The 24,466-nt window shown below is 37.6% G+C and overlaps 1 long non-coding RNA gene across 1 annotated transcript in view; it reads left to right on the forward strand.

The window, feature by feature from the left end:
• Positions 1–23,987: 23,987 nt before the first annotated feature.
• The window catches only part of LOC147915318 (uncharacterized), a 48,564-nt gene continuing 48,085 nt past the window's right edge, over positions 23,988–24,466 (forward strand). The window contains exon 1 of the long non-coding RNA XR_015554328.1: positions 23,988–24,128. This is a non-coding gene — a long non-coding RNA (uncharacterized LOC147915318). The remainder of the gene's footprint in view (positions 24,129–24,466) is intronic.

Raw genomic sequence — 24,466 nt, forward strand, 5'->3', positions numbered from 1 at the left:
TCAGGTGTGTGGAGGAGAAAAGCCCAGCAAAGCCAACACTCATAGATAACCCTTGTCACCATATGAACATATATGGCCTTTTTTTCTAAGCTTATTGATTATACTTTACGAACTTTGGGCACAAAATAAGATCACAACTCTTTCATGTTCAATTTTAGGTGACTCTAAGTGTCCTTCTCACAATGAGGAAAATTTCTTGCTTTTTCCTTTTTACCCTGAGATTCCCCTCCTGGGCAAAATATAATTCCTTGGGTTTATTCAGTCCAAGGATCAACATTTAGTTATCTTTTCCTCATTAATGGGAACAGAACTCAAGCCCTTGGAGGCTTGAGGATGCCAAAATCATAAGATGTTCCAGAATGTCCAACTGATGTGGTAAAGCATGATGTCACTAAGTCCCGAAACCCCGGCTATGCAAACAGAGACAATTAGAACTGCGCTCTTTTCCCATTACTGCTAAACCTATCAGTACAGATTCAAACCCAGGACACAGTCATTCCTCAAAGGTGAGAGAAAGAAAGATTCTTAGAGTCCTACAAACGTTTTAATGACATTTCCCTTAGTTTATACCAAAACAAGTGATCATTTTCCCAGATGTTGCTCAAAGTTCCGGGGTTGAGTGGGCGGAGGACATTTCTCCCTCCATTTCTCATCACGTTCAAGACTAGCTCGCTCTTAGGATAACCTAAGCTGTTATTTACACACAAGCTTTCATGGTTTGTTTCTCTTTGGATGTTGGTCAGTTTTTTGCCATCATTTCCCATCTGCTGATCTCTGAGGGTTTACCCTGTTCAGAACATTCTAACATTCAGTCTCTCCCGCAGGAAAAAAAAATTGTGTCGAGGTCTTAGTCCTTGTTTTCCCACGAGGCATCTTGGCTCCTCATAAAAACTTATCTATCCTCTTCTCCAGTAGCCTTTGAGTGCCACACATCAACGTGCGAGGAAGAATGGTCCTTTGTCACAGGAAAAAACAATCATCTCGTACCTTTTTCTCCGAAAGAATTGGCACACATTTGCTGTCAAATATTGAAATGGTCTACTTGAAAGCTTTTTCCCTGTGAAAATAGTAACAGAACATTTACTCCAAAGTGTTGATGCCGCCAACATAGAAATACATGGTGGCCTGGCAACTTTTCAATGGAAACTCTGTAGCTAAATCCTAGTTAAATCCTAATTGAAATAGACTTAGCTTCTAAATACCCAATAGCTAAGTAGCTAAATCGCTCTCTCTCTCTCTTTCCTTCTCCCTCACACACACACACACACACACACACACACACACACACACGATAAAATGAAAAATGGGAGACAAAGCTGATTAGGGAAAGAAAAATATTTTGAGCACTGTTGAATGGCTGGTTGAGTTAAAATACTCAAGGCAAACCCCTTCTGTTTTCAGCTTTTGTCTTATGTGGTCTCAGCTCTCTGCTTGTGGTTTGAATATTTTTTTTCACATGTAGAATCCAAACTGGATTCTCTACCGATTTGTGAGGCAGACCTCAAACAGTTCTTGCCTTCTGTCAGGCACTCTGTTTCCGAGGGTGTAGCTTTCAGATTCTTCTTATGACCCATCCTAGGGCAGCAATGACTGTGATGATGACTTCCTGTCATAACGCCATTACCTCCTTGGAAGAGGACTTAATGGTCAGTCGTTCTTCAGCCACAACATTAAACACTAGTCTGGCACAGATTTTGCACGTAGATTTCTCATTGGAACTTGGCAAACATTTTACAACTCCACTTGTTTCAACACCGTCAAAGTCATCTTTTTCAGAAGCATTCACACGGATCTCTGTCTGATCTGCTTGAGAACAAGAATTTATCACCATTATTCTTATTGCTATCTTCTTCCCAGGAGAGAGAAATGAACTAAATGTGCTATGAATATTAGGGAGCTTCAGATCATAAAGGGAAATTTAAACATTTACTGAAAATTTCACATCAATATTTTTCTTATTGCTTGAGAATCGATAATCAAGATATTTTCATAGAGATAACACTTTCTTTATTCTGACGGTTTTTTCTACCTAAAACACTTTTTCACCAGATGTAGCTTATCTACCCTGTCCTCCTCTTTAAGTTTCTTGCTTAAATGTCACGTTTTAATAAGATCTAACCTGACTATCCCATGAAAATTTGCAACCTGTTCCACGGTATTTCCAATCTGTCTTTACCTTACCTTGCTGTATTTTCCCCAAAGCACTTATCATCTTTTAATATAACGAATAATACAATTATTTACTAGGTTTTCTGTTTACTGTCTATCTCAACCTTCTACAGGGAATGTTCTATGAGGGCAGGGGTTTTTGCGAGCTTTGTTCAGTAATGTATCCCCGGTTAATGTACTGTGCTTGGCATGTGGCAGTCACTCAATAAGAATTTGTTGTGTGAATGAATGAATGCATGATCAAATGAATAAAAAAATAAACTAAAAACAAAAAGAATGGTGACAAATTATTTTTTGAAACAATTTGGCTTGATGGTAAATAATCTGCTGAAACAGTAAGATTTAATAAGAAAAAGAAATCGTTGTCAAAGGAAGCTACCTTTTACTTTTACAGCTTGTAGATCACCATTGAAAAGTAAAATGGACCATCAATTGTGCAATATATATTTGCCTTATTGACAGCTTTTTTAACATATAAACATTCTATATATTTGAGGTGCACAACTTGATGCTTTGATGTATGTATCCATTGTGAAAAGATCACTACAATCAAGTTAAATAACACATCCATCACCTCTACCTGGTTATCATCTTGTGTGTATGTGTGTGTGTGTATGTGTGTGTGTATAGAGAATATTCAATTTGAGATCTATTGATTGGGAATTGATAAGGTATTTCCATAAGGATTTCAAGTATACAATAACATATTGTTAATTACCCTCATCATGCTGTACTAGATCTCTATAACTTATTCACCTTGCATAACTGAAACTTTTTAACCTTTGACCAATATCACCCCATTTCCCCCTCCTCCAGCCCCTGGCAACCGCTAGGGTATTTTTTAATTTATAATTTTGGGTCTTTCCCTTTTTGTGTTCACATTTTAATATAAAGTCAAACATTTTAAACTTTTCAGTTTGCTAGGTCCAGGAATTATATTATTGGCCTCCATGATTCTTGCCTCGTAAAAGGAGATACATCATCTTTTGGGGTTTTTTTTAAGGAATAAGTGTTACCACTAATTAGGATCTTTGCATCCTTGTGTGCTTAGGCTCCCAGAGGTTCTAACAATCACAGATATTGATTAATTTAAATAAACATACATGATTATTTAACTCTGTTATATTTTTTAATTTTCTAGATTTGCCAGGATAATTGTAAGTTATTTTGTTGATTATTTTTATTCAATTTACCAGCTTAGATATTGGGCATGGGTATCATGTAGGACAGCCTGACCCACTAAACAATCAGGTTTTCAGCAGTTTGAGTAGCATAAGTCAAAGCTACAACTTTGCATGTGGTCCACACAGCCACACTACCTCTAGTCAGAAGTGGCTATTTGATCTCAAGTTGTTGTTTTAATCAACCATTACATCTGGGCTATCCTGCAATAATTTTACACAACTCTATTTTTTATAAAATGGGGAGCAATTTGGAGGGTCAAATAGTTAACGTTTATATATGAAGAATAGCCTTCATACTCACTGGATAAAAGTTATTAGGGCTGGCCCTGTGGCGTAGTGGTTAAGTTTGGCACGCTCAGCTTTGGTGGTCCAGGTTCGCGGGTTCAGATCCTGGGCATGGACCTACACCACTCATCAGCCATGCTGTGGCAGCGACCCATGTACAAAATAGAGGAAGATTGGCACGGGTGATAGCTCACAGCAATCTTCCACAGCAAAAAAAAAAAAAAAAACTTACCTTCATATCTTGTCTGACTCACCAGTTTTACAAATCTGATGATTTTACCTTAGTTTTACATGGTTCCATTTCTGGGTGGTCAACATATTTTAAATACATTATTACACAAAGCTAACGTAGTACTTTTAGTATAAAATTAACAAAATTAAGTCAGCATAGCATTTTTAAAAGACACTTTGTATGCTTTACATTTTTATATGTTTTCTCTCAGTGTTAGCCTAGGTGTTGCACAAATTCTAGTGTATGACTTATGGACCAACATATAACATTTTAGTAAACAATATTGGAAACTCATATATGCATTTCTTTTAGAAACTCTTTATAATACTTGCCCTTTTAGAGTATCATAGAGCACAAACGGCCTTTACAGGTTCAACTTGTTCCCTTCATCTGCAAATCCAATTATTACTACGTGGTCAGTTGAAATCTCTTCAAGAGAGTGAAGTTCATTTCTTTGTGCTTTTTATATTACCCTCAGATATTTTCAAAAGCATTTAAACAGGAAAAAAAAATTCTTTTTGAATTGAACTATACTCTAAAGAACCCTGGTTTTCATTAGTGGAAAATAATATTAAAAATCAAAATATAAGTGCTAGGGGTTCACATTGTGTTATTTCACATGAGTGTAGGCAGGAAATCAATTGCTATGTTCTCATCCAACTATTGTACCTTTTGGTAAGAAAAAAGAAATCCTCCTTTCTCAGGAATACATCAGAAAATACAAAGACATGGCATTTTAGATGGCATCTGCATTCTATTAACAGAGAATAGAAATAAAAGGGAGGATAGACATATTCAATTCTTTGAAATATCATCTACATCTTCCATTAAGTTTTTACTTTGCAACAAAACATAGACTAGGATGTGTGTGTGTGTGTGTGATGAATACAAATCAGTTGTAAAACCGTTCCATCTTACATACACCCACACAATACTGCAAACAATTGAGGAAGTGGTCAACTTTAGAATTTTGGTATAAAGGCTAGTTTAGGGAAATTATAAAATGACAACTATAGCAGCTTTAGTAATTTTAATTTTTATGTAAAAGGCTGAGTCATCATGGATTAAAATATGTCACGTTTGTACTCCTGTTGTTGCATTCAGTGACAAATGCTCTTTTACCTCAGTAATGAAACAAAGACAATCTGAAAAATTAAGATTCTCCAAAAAAATTATATTACCAATAGAAATGTTATTGTTTTATTCTAGAAGTTTTATTCTAGAAGCATTAGCTAAGGAAATCTTCAAATCAAGAAGTCATAAATTTCTCAAATTTGTTACACATATATTTTTATTTTCATTTAATGTAAAATTCTCTAAGTCTAAAATAAGAAACTTTCAAAATAAATTTCTATTATATTTACCAAAGAACTGATGTGTGATATGGCAGTTGAGTCGCTGATTTGGGGCTCAAATATAATTTAAAAGTGACACCCATATTTTTTTTCTGCCTAAGATTTTAGCCTTGGAGATGGGTACAAATGGCTTTAACATCCAGGTTCATCTACATCCTAAGCTCGTTGTCATAGTGTGTATGTTATCCAATTCAAAGTGTGCTGTCAACTTCCAAAAAAGTCATTCGGAAATTAAATTTCATTTTGAGTGTAAGACTATAGTGAAAAACAAAATTATTGGTTTAAAACATAGTTTAATTTCTTGACTGTATTTAAGTTGATTGGTTGGAATCCATTTAAGAATAGATAAAAGTAACCATCCTTAAAATATTGCCTTAGTCACCTTTACACATTTATTCTTTCCAGAACGATAATAGATTGACATTTAAAAAAAAAATTTAAAGAAGGTTTTACACTTTTGCTGGAAGAAGTTTTGTGATTAAGCTCATTTTTAAAAAAATTTTACACTTAAAAAGAGTCACCTTTCCCAATATACATGATCTTTCTCAGCTAAAAACAAAAGGAGAGAAAAAAGAAGAGAGAAAATCTACCAAGGATTTTCGCTGCCTTGCTTTGTCAGCTACTGCACACAAGAGCTCCACAAACCACAGAAGATGTAGGGAAGAAGTGAGGCTTAGATTTAATACTATTCCAGGTTTCCTGCATCTCCAGCAAGTTTCTGAACTACCAGCCTCACAGCTCAATGCCATAAAATCCGCTGAGGTCCCCAAATCAGGCTCTGCTGTCCTGCCTTGTTATCACATTGTAATTGTAATCAGCTGACTACTTTCTCTAGACTAGACCTGATTTCTAGGACACTTCGTATCCGCAACATGACAGAAATTTCAAGATACGAAGGAACCCAGAGACCAGTTAAATTGCTATTCTGCTGGCCCGATACTCTCTACAAATACATCACAGAACATTTATGTAATCCTCATATCACTCCACCTGTAGAATTTGACAAAGTTATTTCTTCCTTCTTGAAACCCTTTTCATAATTTTTATGATACCCACTCTCTCAGTTCTTCTTCAAGCACTGCTGGTTTTCCTCATCTTCTCAAACGATAAAATTTCAGGTGCCCTAGGCTCAGTCCTCAGATCTTTTCTCCTTATAAATTCATTCCTTAGGTAATTAATAAATCCATCGTTGCGAAGACACAAATATCGTTTGCAACCCAAATGCTTCCTTTGAACTTCAGGTGCCATATGATTAAAGAGTACCAACACTTCCATTTGGATGTGCAACAGGTATCTGGGCCTCAGTATGCTCAAACTTGAACCCTTGGTCTCAACCACCACCACAGCTTCCCATGACACCCCCCAAAACTTCTTCTTAGGAAGTGAGACTCCTTTCTTCTAGTTGCTCAAGCCAAAAGGCATTGCTTTCATCATTGACTCCTCTATTTTTCCCATGACCCAATCCATCAGCAAATCTTGTTGGCTCTACCTTCAAAGTACACTGAAGAGGCAATCATTTCTCACAACATCTACCCACTACCTTAGTCCAAATCACCATTATCTCAAAAGCCTCTCAGCTGGTCTACTTTCATCCACCCTTGCCTTCTACCAATTCCGTTCTCATTTTTCTTTCAAAACACAAGTCAAATGACAACACTCCTCTGATCAAAAGCCTCGGTGGTCCCGCATTTCACTCAGTATCAAATCCCAAGACTTTACAAGACCCTATATGATTTTCCTCCTCTACATCTGATTTCGTCTTCCGCAACTCTCCTGATTCACTCTACTCAGTCACACTGGTAAGGCAGGCACCTTCCCACGCCAGAGCCATTTACTTCCTTTTTGCTGCCAGGAAATGGGGTCCTCATATGTAGAACTGACTCTCTCCTACACTTCCTTCACATCTTAACTTCAATGTAATCCTTTCTGAGAAGTCCCCCAACCACTGTATATAATTCTCCCTAGCGCTCTCTCTCCCTTTACCTACTCTTTTTCCCCATAGCCCTAATCACTATCTGATATATTTGTGTTTATATTTGACTTACTTTCTCCATCCCATCTCATCACTAGACTGTAAACTCTATAAAAACAAGACCTTTACCCTGTGGCATAGTGGTTAAGTTCAGCATGCTCCACTTTGACTACCTGGGTTCGGGGGTTTAGATCCTGGGCATGGACCTGCACCACTCGTTAGCCAGGCTGAGGCAGCGACCCACACACAAACTAGAGGAAGACTGACACAGATGTTAGCTCAGGGTTAATCTTCCTCAAGCAAAAAAAAAGAGGAAGATTCACAAGAGATGTTAGCCCAAGGGGAATCTTCCTCACCAAAAAAAAAAAAAAAACCCAAAAAACAAGGCCTTTATTCAAGGCTGTATTCTTGCATTTACAGTAATGCCTGTCCAGTTGTGGACGTTTTTTCATATGTCTGAGCCAGAGGAAGATTTACTGCAAAGCTAATGGAGCTTAAATTTCAGTCCTGTCACTTTACACAGGCTTCTGCAAGTATTAGGAATTGTTGGAAGTTGTTCAGCATTGTAGGTGGTGAGAGGGTAACCAAGTTAGAATTAGGAAATAGGTAAGCATGAATGGAAGATTGCTTGAAGGAATATCAGAAGAGACTTGAATGACTGAGACTTCAGTAAGTTGTCATGATTTCTTTTCTCTCATTCTACGTAAATAATCGTTCTCATTCCAAATTTTGTTCATATAATTTTGTATTCTCTTTTTAAAGTGGATCCCCCCAAATTATACAAGACCCCACAAAACCAGCCTCTGCCAAGATAGATCACCCAGCTTTTCAGGAAGCAGACAGTAGAGGAGTTTGCTTGCAGTCAAGTATCCTCTCCAAAGTAGGACATCCAGACCCTGCATGACCACTCTTGAGTGAGAAATAATTGATCCTAGCAGCATTTCCATGTCTAAGGTAGGTTTAATTTTGGGAAGGTCTCCCTCTATTCTTTAGCATCAACATTAAAGAGTAATTAACATAAATCTTATACAAAGATTTCTATAGGAAATTTGTAAGTATTGCATGTATTTTTGGTTGCAATAATATAAAATTACATATGCAGATCATGGTAAAACTCATTTTAAAAAGAAGTTAACAGTTTTCTTATTTTTTTAAAAAAATTTTTAAAAAATTTTTTATTTTCATGTTTTCCTAAAAGATAAAGAAAACAAATGAAGTATATGATGAGTATTAAAAAAATATTCAGATCCGTAAAGGGAAATTTATCTAAATATATTTCCTTTAAATTATGGACTTGTCATAATTTCCTACATTTTATTGTTTGTATGTTCCTTTCAAACAGTTCTATTTTTTTGTTTTGTTTTCTAAGTCATAAATTCTGCTTTATTTTTTCTTTTGCTTTCCTTAGATCTTCTTTGTGATTATTGTTTATTATGTTTAATGTGAATGGTTAGTTCATTTATTTTATTTTATTATAATCAATTTCATTCATTTACTATTATTATTTTATAATGAAATCATATAAGGCTAGAAATTTGATTTCAAATAATACTTTGAGTTCCCTAAGTTTTGACGTGGTATTCTTAAGAATAGGATTTTTGGGTTTTTTTTATTTTGTCTTGAAGTTCAAGTAAATGGACTTTTGAGTTTTTGATTGAAGAGTTATATGGAAGTATTTTATTTTTTCCTATTCATGAGCATTGTGTGCAGAAAGTCTAAGAAGCAAAGACACTCCAATAGGAATGAATATACCCAATGTAGAGATATGAGTCTCTAATGAAGGGAACCAGAGACCCCTGGAGAAATGGCTGATTCCAGGGAGGGACAAGATGGGCCTGGGACATATGCCAGAAAGTGAGGAAGTGAGGAAAAAAGATAGAGACATATCCCAAGGAGATAAGAGCCAGTTTAAAGGGGATCCTATTGATCAAATCTGGGACACTGTGAGCAGCCAATTAAGGTGCAGTCATTAATTAAAGATCTTTTAAAAAATAGGAATCCTTGGGACCAGCCCTGTGGCTTAGCGGTTAAGTGCACGGGCTCCGCTGCTGGCGGCCCGGGTTCGGATCCCTGGCGCGCACCGATGCACCGCTTCTCTGGCCATGCTGAGGCCGCATCCCACATACAGCAACTAAACGCATGTGTAACTATGACATACAACTATCTACTGGGGCTTTGGGGGAAAAATAAATAAAATTAAAAAGAAAAATAGGAATCCTCGAGTCCATTATGATAATAAGTAGGTAAATAAATGAAAGGAAAGAAGGGAGGACCTTGCTTATAGTAGAATGCCAAGTACTGACTGGTAAATGTGAAGGGAATGCTGAGACTGGAAAAACGTTGTTTTGTAACCATCATAATAAAGATTGGTTATTAGAAGACAACAATTCACACTAAATTTAGGTGGAAATTCTGATGAGGTGCGGGATTTGTACATCATTTTAAAGTGTCTCCCCACAGACTGCTTTTAATCTACAATGGGGGAAAAAAAAGAGTAAACAGTGAAAAAATTGTAGACTTTAATTAGGTGATCAAAATTAACATAAGTAATGAGGGTCAAGCAGACGTAGTACACATCTGGATGGGAAACCCTCAGAAGGACACCATGTCATTAAGGTATTATTCTGTTCCGGAATGTGTAATCTGAATCTAACCATGAAGAAACATCAAGCAAGCCAACAGAAAGACCATTTAAGAACAAAGTGAGGAGAGAGACTCTATCCTTCAAAAGTACCAATGTCATAAAAGACAAAGAAGACTATGGGAATTTTCCAGATTGAAGGAGACTAAAGAGACATCACAAGCAAAAGCAATATTAGATCCTAGAATGTATCCTGTACTGAAGGAAAAAAAACATGCTGTAAAGGATAATATTAAGTTATTTGACAAAATCAAAATATGGATAGTAGATTAGATAAAAGCATTGTGTCAGTATTACATTTACTGAAGTTGCTAACCATACTGTGGATATGTCAGAGAACACCTTTATTCTTAGGAAATACTCACTGAGGTATTTAATGGTTATTTAGAGATAAAGAGCCTTGATGTAGGCAACTTACTCTCAAACGGTTCAGAAAAAATAGTATGTACACACACACACACATACACACAGAGCAAGTGCAAATGATAAATAATAAAGCAAATGCAAAAAATTTTAGCCATAGATGAATCTCAGTAAAGGAGTGTGTGAATGTTCTATGTATTCTTAGTCTTGCAGCTTTTCCATAAGTCTAGGATTGTTTTCAAATAAAATGTTAAAGTTCCAAAAATTTTTTCATGAGGTTGGGTTTCTCTTATTTTATATGATAGTTGCTGGTTTATTATTTGGCAGTCAGAAATTATGGCCTATAAAATATCTGCTTTTTGAAATGTGTTGGCATTTTCACTGTGAATCAATTTTTATAAACATCAGTGGGCTCTTGAAAAGCAGTTGTTCTTAGTCTATAGGAATAATTTTTTCTTTGTTTATGGAAACTTTATGAAAGTTATGCTATGTTATGTGAAGAATATTTGCTCTCAAACCTGATATTTTTAAGGTCAATTTAACTGTTATAAAGCACCATGCTTCGTCTTGCTTAATATTTTTTTGGCTTGACTACCTAGTCTAATATTAAGATCATAACCTCTGCTTTCTTTTGGTAATTACAGCTTTTGTTTAATTTTAGTTTACAGTTAAATATATTCAAGACTTGGGCCCAGCCCTGTGGTTGAGTGGTTAGAGTTCCATGTGCTCCACTTTGGTGGCCCGGGTTCACTGATTGAGATGCCAGGCGTGGATCTACTCCACTACCAGCCGTGCCGTGAAGGTGTCTCACATACAAAATAGAAGAAGATTGGCGCAGGTGTTAGCTCAGGGTAAATCTTCCTCAACAACAACAAAAAATAATAATAAAATAAAAAAGAAATACATATCTATATTCAAGACAGTCTTTTTGGTGAACTTTCACTAATTATTTCTTTTGTTTGTTTGTTTGTTTTTATTTTCCCCCCAAAGCCCCAGTAGATAGTTGTATGTCATAGCTGCACATCCTTCTAGTTGATGTATGTGGGACGCAGCCTCAGCATGGCCGGAGAAGCGGTGCGTCGGTGCGCGCCCGGGATAGGAACCCGGGCCGCCAGCAGCGGAGCGCGTGCACTTAACCTAACCGCTAAGCCGCTGGGCCAGCCCCTCACTAATTATTTCTTGACAACTTAAAGCTCACGTTAGTAGATTTCTTATGAAGGTTCACGGGAATACTTCCTCAGTTCTTACACGTTTAAAACTGTTTATCTATAGTCCTTTATTTAAGGGAGAGCTTGGTGGAATCTAAAATCCTTGTTTCACACCTTCTTTCATGAGTATCTTATTAGTGTTGTTCTATTGTCTTTTGGCATTGAATGTTGAAGTTATTCTGTTGGTTACGGTGTTTTCTAGCCATACTTATATAAAATTTGAGATTTATGAATTTTTCTTTTTCTCTTAGCTTCCATGGAGATGGATTCTGTGGGTTTCATTTCCCTTCTTTTTTTCACCTTTAGTAGGAAGTGGGAAGAAGTAGGAATTGAGTTGCTATCAAGCTCCTACCAGACCCAAAACTCTGGGCAGTTTTCTAACCTCTCATCATCAATTCCCCTGTCTGTAAAACAGAAGCTTACATGAGGATTGAATAAGCTACCTATGTTAGAAACTTAGTGCACAGCTTGACACACAGAAAATACTCAATGAATGTCGGCTCTGTCTAGGAAGCGTTAGTCACTGGTAAGAGATTTTGGTTTTGAGGCCAAATCTTTGTTCATCAAGACATGACTCATAGTTCAGGATCTTCATAAAATAATATTTTTTATAAATAAAATATAAATAATCAAATAATAAATAAAATAATATTTTTGAAAGAAAAGAATGAAAACACAATTTACTTCCTGACATCAAGAATCATATTTGGTCTTCTAGAGACCTACACTTAAATGCCAACCCAAACTATGTGACCGAGCCCTGGGGACCCAGTCTATGCCTTTGAATGAGCTTAGATTATAGCTGAGAAGGGAATCATTAGAAGCTGTGCTGTTTATGTACAGACTGTAATACTTAGTAAAATTCTAGGACTTTAAGTATTAAAGATTTCTTGGTGATGTTGCATGTTTTGTGATTGAGGCAGTGGGGAGGTTACTGAAACAAATAACATGAATAATAAAAATACCAGTTTCCTTTAGAAAATGAATACTTATACTTTGTTAAGTTGTTAAAAAAGCAAGATAAGTCAGTCTATTAGTTTTCTAAATTAAAATATATTGAAATCTGTGATTCAGAATTACTTTCATTGGCTTTGGCAGCTTAAATGCCGTTGGGGACAAAGATCTCTCCAAATAATAAAAGACAGGTTATAGGACACAACCCTAGATTGGCTGTGATCAACTGACAGAATATTAGTAACATATTTTTAAAAATTAATAACTTCTTCAAGGAGATGATTAAATGAACAATTTTCCATGTTTAACATTTTGTTTTGAAATAAATTTATTTTTCCCACAAGGTATTATGAATTGCTTTCTTCCCTCAGTTCCTCTCTCCTCTTTTCTTCTGAGTTCCCTATTGAGGTTGGTGTTCTCTTGAGGAGTAGGAAAGAGTATATACAATATTTTGTGAAATAGTATTAGCTCTTTCATCTGAGTTACACAAGATGGCTAGAAATCCTCATCCCAGTGAAGTTGCCATTACACAAATATTTTTAGAATTCCTCTTTTGGAAATTGCTTCAGTATAATTTTAAGAATCCAACATCCTAAAACCTGTTCTTTCAACCACATGGTGGCTGTATGCATTTTCTAGGGCTGCTGTATATCACAAACTGGGTGGCTTAAAACAACACAAATTTATGGTCTCACGGTTCTGATGGCTAAAAGTCTGAAATCAAGGTGTCAGCAAGGCCATGCTCTCTCTGAGGTCTAGGGAAAAATTCTCCCTAGTTTCTTCTAGCTTCTGTGTTTGCCGGCAACGCCTGGTGTTCCTTGTCTCGTAGATGCATCACTCTAGCCACATGACCATCCTCTCCCTCAGTGTCTTCTCATTGTCTTTCCTGTGTGCATGTCTGTCTCTGTGTTCAAATTTCCCATTTTTTATAAGGACCCTAGTCATATTGCATTAGGACCCAACATAATGAACCCATTTTAACTTGATTACCTCTCTAAAGATCCTATCTCCAAATAAGGTTATATTCAGAGCTACTGGGGATTAGGATTTCGACATATCTTTCTCGGGGAGATAAAATTCAACCCATAAGAGCTGCCTTCTAATAAACACGATTTTTCTTCTTTAAAATATTCAAAACAATATTTAAATGTGAAACACTGTCAGAAGTATCATTCAAAAATATAATATCCAGAAATACTTCCTTTTTAATAGCACTTAAGGTATACATACATATATATATATATAATCTAAGAATAAGAGCCCTTTAGCTATTTTAAGAAGGGAGAAGGGGAGGAGTGTTAACACAACATCTGAGTTGTCCTGATTATTAGCCTGGTCTTTCACATTCATTTAAGACTCCAGGAGCTGAGATCTGCATAGCCAGCATGTTTAGACCTTCAGAATGTTCCCTTCTCCTAAATTAAGTCTTGAGCTGGGACAGTTTTCTTATTAATAACCTTGCAAACATAATTATCTCAGTGCCTAAAATAGTTTGTGCCCGAATTTGAGGGGGGAAACTCATCAATGCCTTCCTCATTAAAGGAAGCTGATCCAACATGATTAATCCAAGTTTGCTTAATATTCTCTACTAAGGGGTAGATGAGGCATTATGAGAAACTCCTCACTACCAGGTAGGTTTTATTTATACCAAAGAGATGTTACTGCAATGTCTTGGCACTAGCAAAACAAAAAAGAAATCTTGCCTTCATGAAAAAATCTTCATTAGGTGACCTATTTGTGAGCCTTTTAGGTATGAGTTCAGAATATACTATTCTAAAGGTTTTTGGATTATACTTAGTATGCTGATGGAAAACCAAAAAATAAAGAGTTATAACAAAGTTGCGAGAGAAAAGATTGTCACATTTGGAAGCTTTCTGTGTTTATATTGTTCAAAAACACACAGGGACTTCAGAATACTATCTCATCCTGATTTTTCTTAAATAACAAGAAGTGATGCACAATCTTAAGAAGACCAAGTAGACTCTAAAAGTAGTTATTCTCCACTCCTAGAACAGTCGCACAATGAAAGAATTTACATTTCAAAGGAGAACTGCAACGTTTTATGGAAATACACACATTGACCAAATGTTAAGTTAAAATGATTCCCAAGACAGTACAATATGAAGGGAAAAATCCAAACACACAGTGTTTCTTCAGAGTGTTGGAAAACACTAACTCAGTGAGAAGTTAATGGGAATTAACAAGGTTGGGAAAAGGGACCTGGTCATCCCCACTGGGAGATTCACAAAACTTCTGGCACACTAAAGCTTTGAAAAACTCTGCAGTGAAAAAATTTATTTCTCTCTCTCCCTCCCTCCCTCCCTCTCTCCCTCTCTTTCTTTCTCACCCACCCTGGTCTCGAATATCCAGGTCCTGGCTTGAGCTTTTAACTCTGCTGCAACCGGGCTTCTCTCCTGCACCCTCCATAGTACAGACCCTCACCAGTTCACCTAGCTAACTTCCGCCTGCTCAGTGAAAACATCATTTCCTCTAGGGTGCCATCCTTAAACCCCAAGTCTGAGAGAGATCTCCTCCCCTCCCCTCATACTCATTCTCATAGCACAAAGGTAATTCTCCCTATTTTGACACTAATCACGTTTAATTATTGCCTGTTTACTTCTCTCTCTCCCCCATGACACCTGATTTAAGAATGTGACCTATATCTTATTCACTATTAATCTCAGATACCTATCTCAGTGCTCAACAATTGAAATGTGCACATAAAACACCTGTTGAATGTGATTGAAATTCCACTATAGCCCTAGCTGGCTCTAGAGTCAAATCTGGGAAATGGGTCAGAGTTTCCCACAGGAGTGGTTGGGGCAGGCCCGTTTCTCTCCTCCATTCACTCTCCCTTCACTCTAACATTTCTCTTCTCCTCTCTCTACTCCCCTGTCACAAGCAGTTATTACTCGCATCTCTTCTGGGCTGGATCCATTTTCCCTTCCTCCTCCAGCCACTTCCAGAGTTGTTGCCACTGCAAACAGGTTACTGTTCATCCCTTTGGTGTCCTGAACTCCAAGGGAGGAGGTGGGGGAAGGAGTCAGTTGCTTGAGAATACCTCAAGTAAGAAAGGGATTCATGAAATGAGAGCTACAAGGGCAGAACCAGACAAGTGCTGAGCAAGAAAGCTCCAGGGGGATAAAATTAAGGTGAGGTTCTTTATCTGGTAACATATGCGTATATTTTAAGGGTGGTAGGTGGCAAAGTTGACTATAAGTGGTCCATTGAGTCAGGGAGAACGGTCAATATTGGCAGAAATTACACAAGTTATAGGAATAACATAATAAGATGAGCGAAACTCAAAATTTAGTTTGTCCAAGTAAAAGTAATATTATACCATTTGCAATAATACTATGCTAATTGCAGTAATATATGTATTAATTACTATACATTAATCATCATTAAATATCCGAATAAATGTTACTTTTACTTGATTATATTTGTTCATGCAACCATAATTTATATGTATAAACATATAAATGCATACATATAAACTTATAAACTTATACAATTACATAATGATTATGCAATAATGTATACGTACACGTATATATTGTATACATGTATACATATACAACAATTATTATTTTCACAAACATTTGTGGGACATTCTCATGCACAGTGAATAGCGTATCTGAATTAGGAAGATACCAGTATAGCTGAAGAGCAAGAATTAGATTTTATAGATGTTTCAAAAAAAGAACCCTCAAAACTTATAGATAGTATTAGATACAGAGAGTGAAGGAAAGGCGAGAATCATAGATGGCTCCAAGATATCTATCCTGCAAGACTGAGTGTATGGGCTTAACTTTCGACATTGGGATGAGGTGGTAATAGCAGAAATGTCAGGCACAGTGCTGGGCAGAGGGAAATTATATCTGGATAACAGCACACTTTCAAGTACTCCCTTATCTCACGTACACTCAAAGGTAAGCCTTTTCTGGATGTCCCCTGGGCTTGTGAAAAATGGAGGAGCAAGAAAATAAAGAATCAAGTTCTCTGGGCCCATCCAAAGTAAGCTATAGAGTATTCAGAATATTATGATGTCTATTCATGTTATGACCTCCAATAAGGAAATTTTAATAACATTGATAGTCTGATGGAAAAGTTGAATTGACAAGAGATGGATGGATACATATAAGATTTTGATGACTACTAACTTTGAGATGGAGGGAAATAAGGCATGTTGAAATAAGCAATTTAGCAGTCCTGACCACATAGCATTGCTAGTTATTTTTCAGCCAAACACAGAAGGCACTTATAAAAGGGAAGGGAATGATAATTTAGATAGTTTACATGGATAAGGAGTTCATATAAGTGGAGAGTTTAGACAGCAAATTGAAAGAGAAGAAAAAAGAGAATAGATCAATGGATGATAGGTGAAAATTATATGTGTAATAGATAACTTTGATAATTGAGGATGGGTAGAGCGTTGATAGAAAAATTGTACAGAAATTTTTAAATGTGGATAGATGCACAGATAGATAAAAAGATGGGTAATATATTTATTGCATTAGATCTACTATAAATCATTTTTATTTCCTATTTAAGAGATAAAAAAGAAAATTGCACTGATGGAATCCAATTGCTAAGTGGCATAGGTTACAGCTTTTCTATATTATTATGAAAAATGGGGTTTCCTGAACTTTCTACTTCTTTGTTCAAAGAGAGCTGCAACTTCATGATGAATAATCCCTCCCTCTAACATTCGATATGTGCTCTGCTGGAGGCTGCTCCAAATCATGGAAGCAAATACATCCATTTGGAGAAATCTGCCTTAACACCCCAGAATCATTTCCACCTGTAAATTCTGAGGTCTTAAAATTAGAATCTGCCTCCAATTATGACTTTATAATACATACAAGTACTAGGATAGCCCCAGCAAAGCATACAATAACTACAAGGACATAAGCTATGAGTACTAATAAGTTTAAATTCTGGAATAGATATTAATAGCAAATTTTGTGTGTGTGTGTGTGAGGAAGATCAGCCCTGAGCTCACATCCATGATAATCCTCCTCTTTTTTTTTGCTGAGGAAGACAGGCTCTGAGCTAACATCTATTGCCAATCTTCCTCCTTTTTTTTTTTCCCCAAAGCCCCAGTAGATAGTTGTATGTCATAGTTGCACATCCTTCTAGTTGCTGTATGTGGGACGTGGCCTCATCATGGCCGGAGAAGCAGTGCGTCAGCGCGCGCCCAGGATCCGAACCCCGGGCCGCCAGTATTGGAGTGTGCGCACTTAACCGCTAAGCCACGGGGCCAGCCCAACAGCAAATTTTTTAAGCAGCCAATTTTGTTACTTTCTAGTAAAACTTTTATGACAAGAATAGGTGATCTTTTAAAAGTTTTTTTCTTGAATAGATAAATGAGAACACGAGGCAAAATAGTAAATGAGAAAGAAAAGTTTGAGAATGAGTCCTGTATTTTAGCAAGCAATTAATCAGAAAGGGAATATGTTTTATAAGAATATTAATTACCTTGCTTGATCTTTGACTATGCTAGAGTGGAGTTATTTTCTTTTTTTTTTTTTTTTTTTTAAATTTTTTGTTTATTGCAGTAACATTGGTTTATAACATTGTAAAAATTTCAGGTGTACATCATTGTACCTCTATTTCTGCATAGATTACATCATGTTCACCACCAAAATACTAATTACAACCCATCACCACACACATGTACCCAATTATCCCTTTCACCCTCCTCCCTCCCCCCTTCCCCTCTGGTAACCACCAATCCAATCTCTGTCCCTATGTGTTTGTTTATTGTTGTTATTATCTACTACTTACTGAAGGAAATCATACGGTATTTGACCTTCTCCCTCTGACTTATTTCACTTTGCATCATGCCCTCAATGTCCATCCATGTTGTCACAAATGGCTGGATTTCATCGTTTCTTATGGCTGAGTAGTATTCCATTGTGTATATATACCACAGCTTTTTTATCCATTCGTCCCTTGATGGGCACTTAGGTTGCTTCCAAGTCTTGGCTATTGTGAATAAGGCTGCAATGAACACAGGGGTGCATGTACCTTTGCAAATTGGTGTTTTCAAGTTCTTTGGATAAATACCCAACAGTGGAATAGCTGGATCATATGGTAGTTCTATGCTTGATTTTTTGAGGAATCTCCATACTGTTTTCCATAGTGGCTGCACCAGTTTGCACTCCCACCAGCAGTGTATGAGAGTTCCTTTCTCTCCACAACCTCTCCAACACATGTTGTTTCCTGTCTTGTTAATTATAGCCATTCTGACGGGCGTGAGGTGATATCTCATTGTAGTTTTGATTTGCATTTCCCTGATAGTTAGTGATTTTGAACATCTTTTCATGTGTCTGTTGGCCATCTGTATATCTTCTTTGGAGAAATGTCTGTTCAGGTCTTTTGCCCATTTTTAATTGGGTTGGTAGTTTTTGTTGTTGAGATGCATGAGTTCTTTATATATTTTGGAGATTAAGCCCTTATCAGATGTATGGTTTGCAAATATCTTCTCCCAATTGTTAGTTTGTCTTTTCGTTTTGTTGATGGTTTCCTTTGCTGTGCAGAGGCTTTTTAGTTTGATGTAGTCCCATTTGTTTATTTTTTCTATTGTTTCTCTTGCCCGGTCAGATGTGGTGTTTGAAAAGATGTTGCTAAGACTGATGTCGAAGAGCATACTGCCTATGTTTTCTTCTAGAACTTTCACAGTTTCAGGTCTTACATTCAAGTCTTTAATCCATTTGGAGTTAATTTTTGTGTATGGTGTAAGGTAAGAGTCTACTTTCATTTTTTTGCATATGGCTATCCAGTTTTCCCAACACCATTTGTTGAAGAGACTTTCTTTTCCCCATTGTATGTTCTTGGCTCCTTTGTCAAAGATTAGCTGTCCATAGATGTGTGGGTTTATTTCTGGGCTTTCGATTCTATTCCATTGATCTGTGTGTCTGTTTTTGTGCCAGTACCATGCTGTTTTGGTTACTATAGCTTTGTAGAATATTTTGAAATCAGGGAGTGTGATACCTCCAGCTTTGTTCTTTTTTCTCAGGATTCCTTTAGCTATTCGGGGTCTTTTGTTGTTCCATATAAATTTTAGGATTCTTTGTTCTATTTCTGTGAAAAATGTTGTTGGAACTTTGATAGGGATTGCATTGAATCTATAGATGGCTTTAGGAAGTATGGACATCTTAACTATGTTAATGCTTCCAATCCAAGAGCACGGAATATCTTTCCATTTCTTTGTGTCTTCTTCAATTTCTTTCAGAAATGTTTTATAGTTTTCGGTGTACAGATCTTTCACCTCTTTGGTTAAGTTTATTCCTAGGTATTTTATTCTTTTTGTTGCAATTGTAAATGGGATGGTATTCTTAATTTCTCTTTCTGCTACTTCGTTGTTAGTGTACAGAAATGCAACTGATTTTTGTATGTTGATTTTGTATCCTGCAACTTTCCCATATTCCTTTATTACTTCTAAAAGTTTTCTGGTGGATTCTTTAGGGTTTTCTATATATAAAATCATGTCATCTGCAAATAGTGACAGTTTCACTTCTTCCTTTCCAATTTGGATCCCTTTTATTTCTTTCTCTTGCCTGATTGCTCTGGCTAGGACTTCCAATACTATGTTAAATAGGAGTGGTGAGAGTGGGCATCCTTGTCTGGTTCCTGTTCTTAGAGGGATAGCTTTCAGTTTTTCACCATTGAGGATGATATTAGCTGTGGGTTTCTCATATATGGTCTTTATTATGTTGAGGTACTTTCCTTCTATACCCATTTTATTCAGAGTTTTTATCATAAATGGATGCTGTATCTTGTCAAATGCTTTCTCTGCATCTATTGAGATGATCATGTGATTTTTGTTCTTCATTTTATTAATGTGGTGTATTACGTTGATTGATTTGCGAATGTTAAACCATCCCTGCATACCTGGAATAAATCCCACTTGATCATGGTGTATAATCTTTTAACGTATTGTTGTATGCGATTTGCTAGTATTTTGTTGAGGATTTTCGCATCAATGTTCATCAGTGATATTGGCCTGTAATTTTCTTTTTTGTGTTGTCCTTGTCTGGTTTTGGTATCAGGGTAATGTCAGCTTCGTAGAATGAGTTAGGAGCTTCCCCCTCCTCAATTTTTGGAAGAGTTTGAGAAGGATAGGTATTAAGTCTTCTTTGAATGTTTGGTAGAATTCACCAGGGAAGCCGTCTGGTCCTGGACTTTTATTTTTGGGGAGGTTTTTGATTACTGTTTCGATCTCCTTACTGGTGATTGGTCTATTCAAATTCTCTACTTCTTCTTGATCCAGTTTTGGAAGATTGTATGATTCTAAGAATTTATCCATTTCTTCCAGATTGTCGAATTGGTTGGCATATAGTTTTTCATAGTATTCTCTTATAATCTTTTGTATTTCTGAGGTGTCTGTTGTAACCTCTCCTCTTTCATTTCTGATTTTACTTATTTGTGCCTTCTCTCTTTTTTTCTTGGTGAGTCTAGCTAAAGGTTTGTCTATTTTGTTGATCTTTTCAAAGAACCAGCTCTTGGTTTTATTAATTTTTTCTATTGTTTTTGGTCTCTATTTCATTTATTTCTGCTCTGATTTTTATTATTTCCCTTCTTCTACTGATTTTGGGCTTTGTTTGTTCTTCTTTTTCCAGTTCCTTTAGGTGCATTGTTAGATTGTTTATTTGAGATTTTTCTTGTTTGTTGAGATAGGCCTGTATCGCTATAAACTTCCCTCTTAGAACCGCTTTTGCTGTATCCCATAAATTCTGGTATGTCGTATTTTCATTTTCATTTGTCTCCAGGTAGTTTTGATTTCTTCTTTGATTTCTTCATTAACCCAGTCGTTGTTCAGTAGCATTTTGTTTAATCTCCATGTATTTGTGGCTTTTCTGATTTTCTTCCTATAGTTGATTTCTAGTTTCATGCCTTTGTGGTCAGAAAAGATGCTTGGTATTATTTCAATCTTCTTAAATTTATGGAGACTTGTTTTGTGGCCTAATATGTGATCAATCCTGGAGAACGTTCCATGTGCATTTGAAAAGAACGTGTATTCTTCGGTTTTTGGATGGAATGCTCTGTATATATCTACTAGGTCCATCTGTTCTAGTGTGTCGTTTAAGGCCAATGTTTCCTTATTGATCTTCTGTTTGGATGATCTATCCGTTGGTGTAAGTGGAGTGTTAAAGTCCCCTACTATTATTGTGTTACTGTCTATTTCTGTTTTTATGTCTGTTAATAATTGCTTTATATATTTAGGTGCACCTACATTGGAGTGCGTAGATATTTACAAGTGTTATATCCTCTTGTTGGATTGTTCCCTTGATCATTATGTAATGCCCTTCTTTGTCTCGTTTTACAGTTTTTGTTTTAAAGTCTATTTTGTCTGATATGAGTACTGCTACCCCAGCTTTCTTTTCATTGCCATTTGCGTGGAGTATCTTTTTCCATCCCTTCACTTTCAGTTTGTGAGTGTCTTTAGGTCTGAAGTGTGTCTCTTGTATGCAGCATATATATGGGTCTTGTTTTTTTATCCAGTCAGCCACCCTATGCCTTTTAATTGGAGCATTTAGTCCATTGACGTTTAAAGTAGCTATTGATAAGTATGTACTTACTGCCATTTTTTAACTTTTTTTTTTTTTTTTTTTTTCCTCAGTGTTTTAGTAGTCCTTCTCTGTTCCTTTCTTCTTCTATACAGGATTGATGGTCACTTTAGTTTGACCTCTGTCTGAAAGCTGTACTCTTTAACTACCCTCCTCCCTCCTTTTATGTTTTTGATATCATATCCAACCTCTTTTTTGTGCATTTGTATCCATTACGTTCTAATCGTGGAAATAGATAATTTTTCCTATTTGTGGTCTTCTCTTTTCCCCTTAAATCAGTCCCTTTAACATTTCTTGTAACACTGGTTTCTTGGTGACAAACTCCTTTAATTTTTGCTTATCTGGGAAAATTTTGATCTCTCCTTCCATTTTGAATGATAACCTTGCTGGGTAGAGTATTCTTGGCTGTAAGTTTTTTCCTTTTAGCACTTTAAATATATCATGCCATTCTCTTCTAGCCTGTAAGGTTTCTGCTGAGAAGTCAGCTGATAGCCTTATGGGGTTTCTTGTATGTAACTTGACATTCTCTTGCGGCTTTTAGGATTCTCTCTTTATCTTTAATTCTGGACATTCTGATTATGATGTGTCTTGGTGTGGGCCTCTTTGGGTTTATCTTGTTTGGGGCTCTCTGTGCCTCCTGTACCTGGATGTCTGTTTCCTTCCTTAGGTTAGGGAAGTTTTCATCTATTATTTTTTGAAATAGATTCTCTGCCCCCTTGTCTCGCTCTTCTCCTTCCGGGACACCTATAACACGGATGTTAGTGCGCTTGATGTTGTCCCAGAGGTCCCTTAGACTGTCCTCACTCTTTTTAATTCTTTTCTCTTTTACCTGTTCACCTTGGGTAATTTCTTCTAGTCTTTCTTCCAGCTCACAGATCCGTTCTTCTGTATCCTCTACTCTGCTTTTGAGTCCCTCTAATGAGTTTTTCATTTCCAGTATTGTATTCTTCATTTCTGCTTGGTTCTTTTTTATATCTTCCATTTCTTTGTTGACATTCTCACTGAGTCCATCTATTCTTCTCCCCAGATCAGTGAGCATCCTTAACACTCTTAGTTTGAACTCTCTGTCGGGTAGGTTGCTCATTTCTGTTTCACTAAGTTCCTTTTCTGGGGTTTTGTCCTGTTCCCTTACTTGGAATGTATTCTTTTGCCTCCTCATTTTGCCTCTTTCCCTGTGCTTGTGTCTACGTATTAGGTAGGTCAGCTACGTCTCCCGCTCTTGGATAGGTGACCTTATGTAAGTGATGGCTTAGGAGGCTTCCAGTGTGCTTCCCTCAGTTCTCAATGTTCCAGGGGTGACCCCTAAGTGGGCTACGTGTGTCCTTCTGCTGTGGCCTGTTTGCTCTCCCTGTAGGCGCCCAGGGAGGCTGAGTTATGCTCCTGGCCAGCTGTTGTAATGCTCAGCTGCTTGTAGTTGTTGTGGGCCCTTCAGTCTCTTTATCAGCTGTGGGGAGCCCCAGCACAGTTGGCTGTAAGTTCTAATACCACATTTGTGTTGCAGTATTTCTTTTAAGTGAGTAGGCCCCCACCGTGGCAGGTTGCTAGGCTCAGGGCCTTACAATTGCTGTAAGCCTCTAGCCTATTAGGTCTCTTGTCAGCTCTCTGAGGATTGCAGCTGGGTGGGGCTGCCCTCAGGCACAGGAGCACCCAATTGTTTCAGGTTTTGGAAGGTGGAGCAAACCTCCTATGTGGGTCTTTGAGAAGCACAAGTCTTCTGTGGCTGAGAAGCCCTGCCGCCCACAGGTCCACACACACAGTCAACACAGTCCTGCCCCGTGTGAGCGCCCCGACCTCCCCAAGTGGACCCAGTCTCTCCATGGCGGGAGCCCCACACACTCTGCCACCGCCCCATACTCTCCACCCGCTCCTTGTGCACACCCTGCCCCGCTCAAGTCAGCTCAGTTGCCAGGCTGCAGAGAATCCAGTCACCAATCTATGCAGGCCCACACGTTGCCTGAGGGCTTGTTGTTGGGTGGGGCTAGTCTCTAGGGTGGGCTGCCTGCCCTGCCTGAGCTGGATTAAATCGGTGCTCTAGCGGGTGGGGCAGACCCTGGGCTAGCAGGTCTCAGGGAGAACTCCAATGGCGTCTGTGTCAGCACGCTCACACCAGGCCACAACAATGGCCGCCGCCAATGTCCCAGTCCCTGGAGAGGTCTCACCCCTCACCGAGATGCACTCAGGGCCTATTAGGTGAGTCTCTTGTCACCGAAGCACCGTGCACCTTTCTTTCTGGTGATTTTAGGATGCTTTCTGGAACGGGTGAGTTTGTGCGCGGGCCCTTTAAGAGCCAGTTTTAGTTTCTTTGTGAACCGGGTTTTCTGGGGGTGCTACCCAATGCTTTAGTAGCAGGCAAAGTCAGATATTATGCTGCTGGTCTCAATTGTGCTGGGTCCACAAAATGCCCACAGCGGGGGCGCTCCCCGGCTCAGGGCCCCGCGCCTCCAGGGAGGCTGCGTACCTGTGAGCTGCTCCCGGAGGCCGTGAAGCTGGCGGCTTGTGAAGGTGGCGTTCTTCCTCTCCAGAAGGGA

The sequence above is a fragment of the Ceratotherium simum genome, chromosome 14 (assembly GCF_057802395.1).
Source record: "Ceratotherium simum simum isolate JZ-2026a chromosome 14, ASM5780239v1, whole genome shotgun sequence".
Lineage (NCBI taxonomy): Eukaryota > Metazoa > Chordata > Mammalia > Perissodactyla > Rhinocerotidae > Ceratotherium > Ceratotherium simum.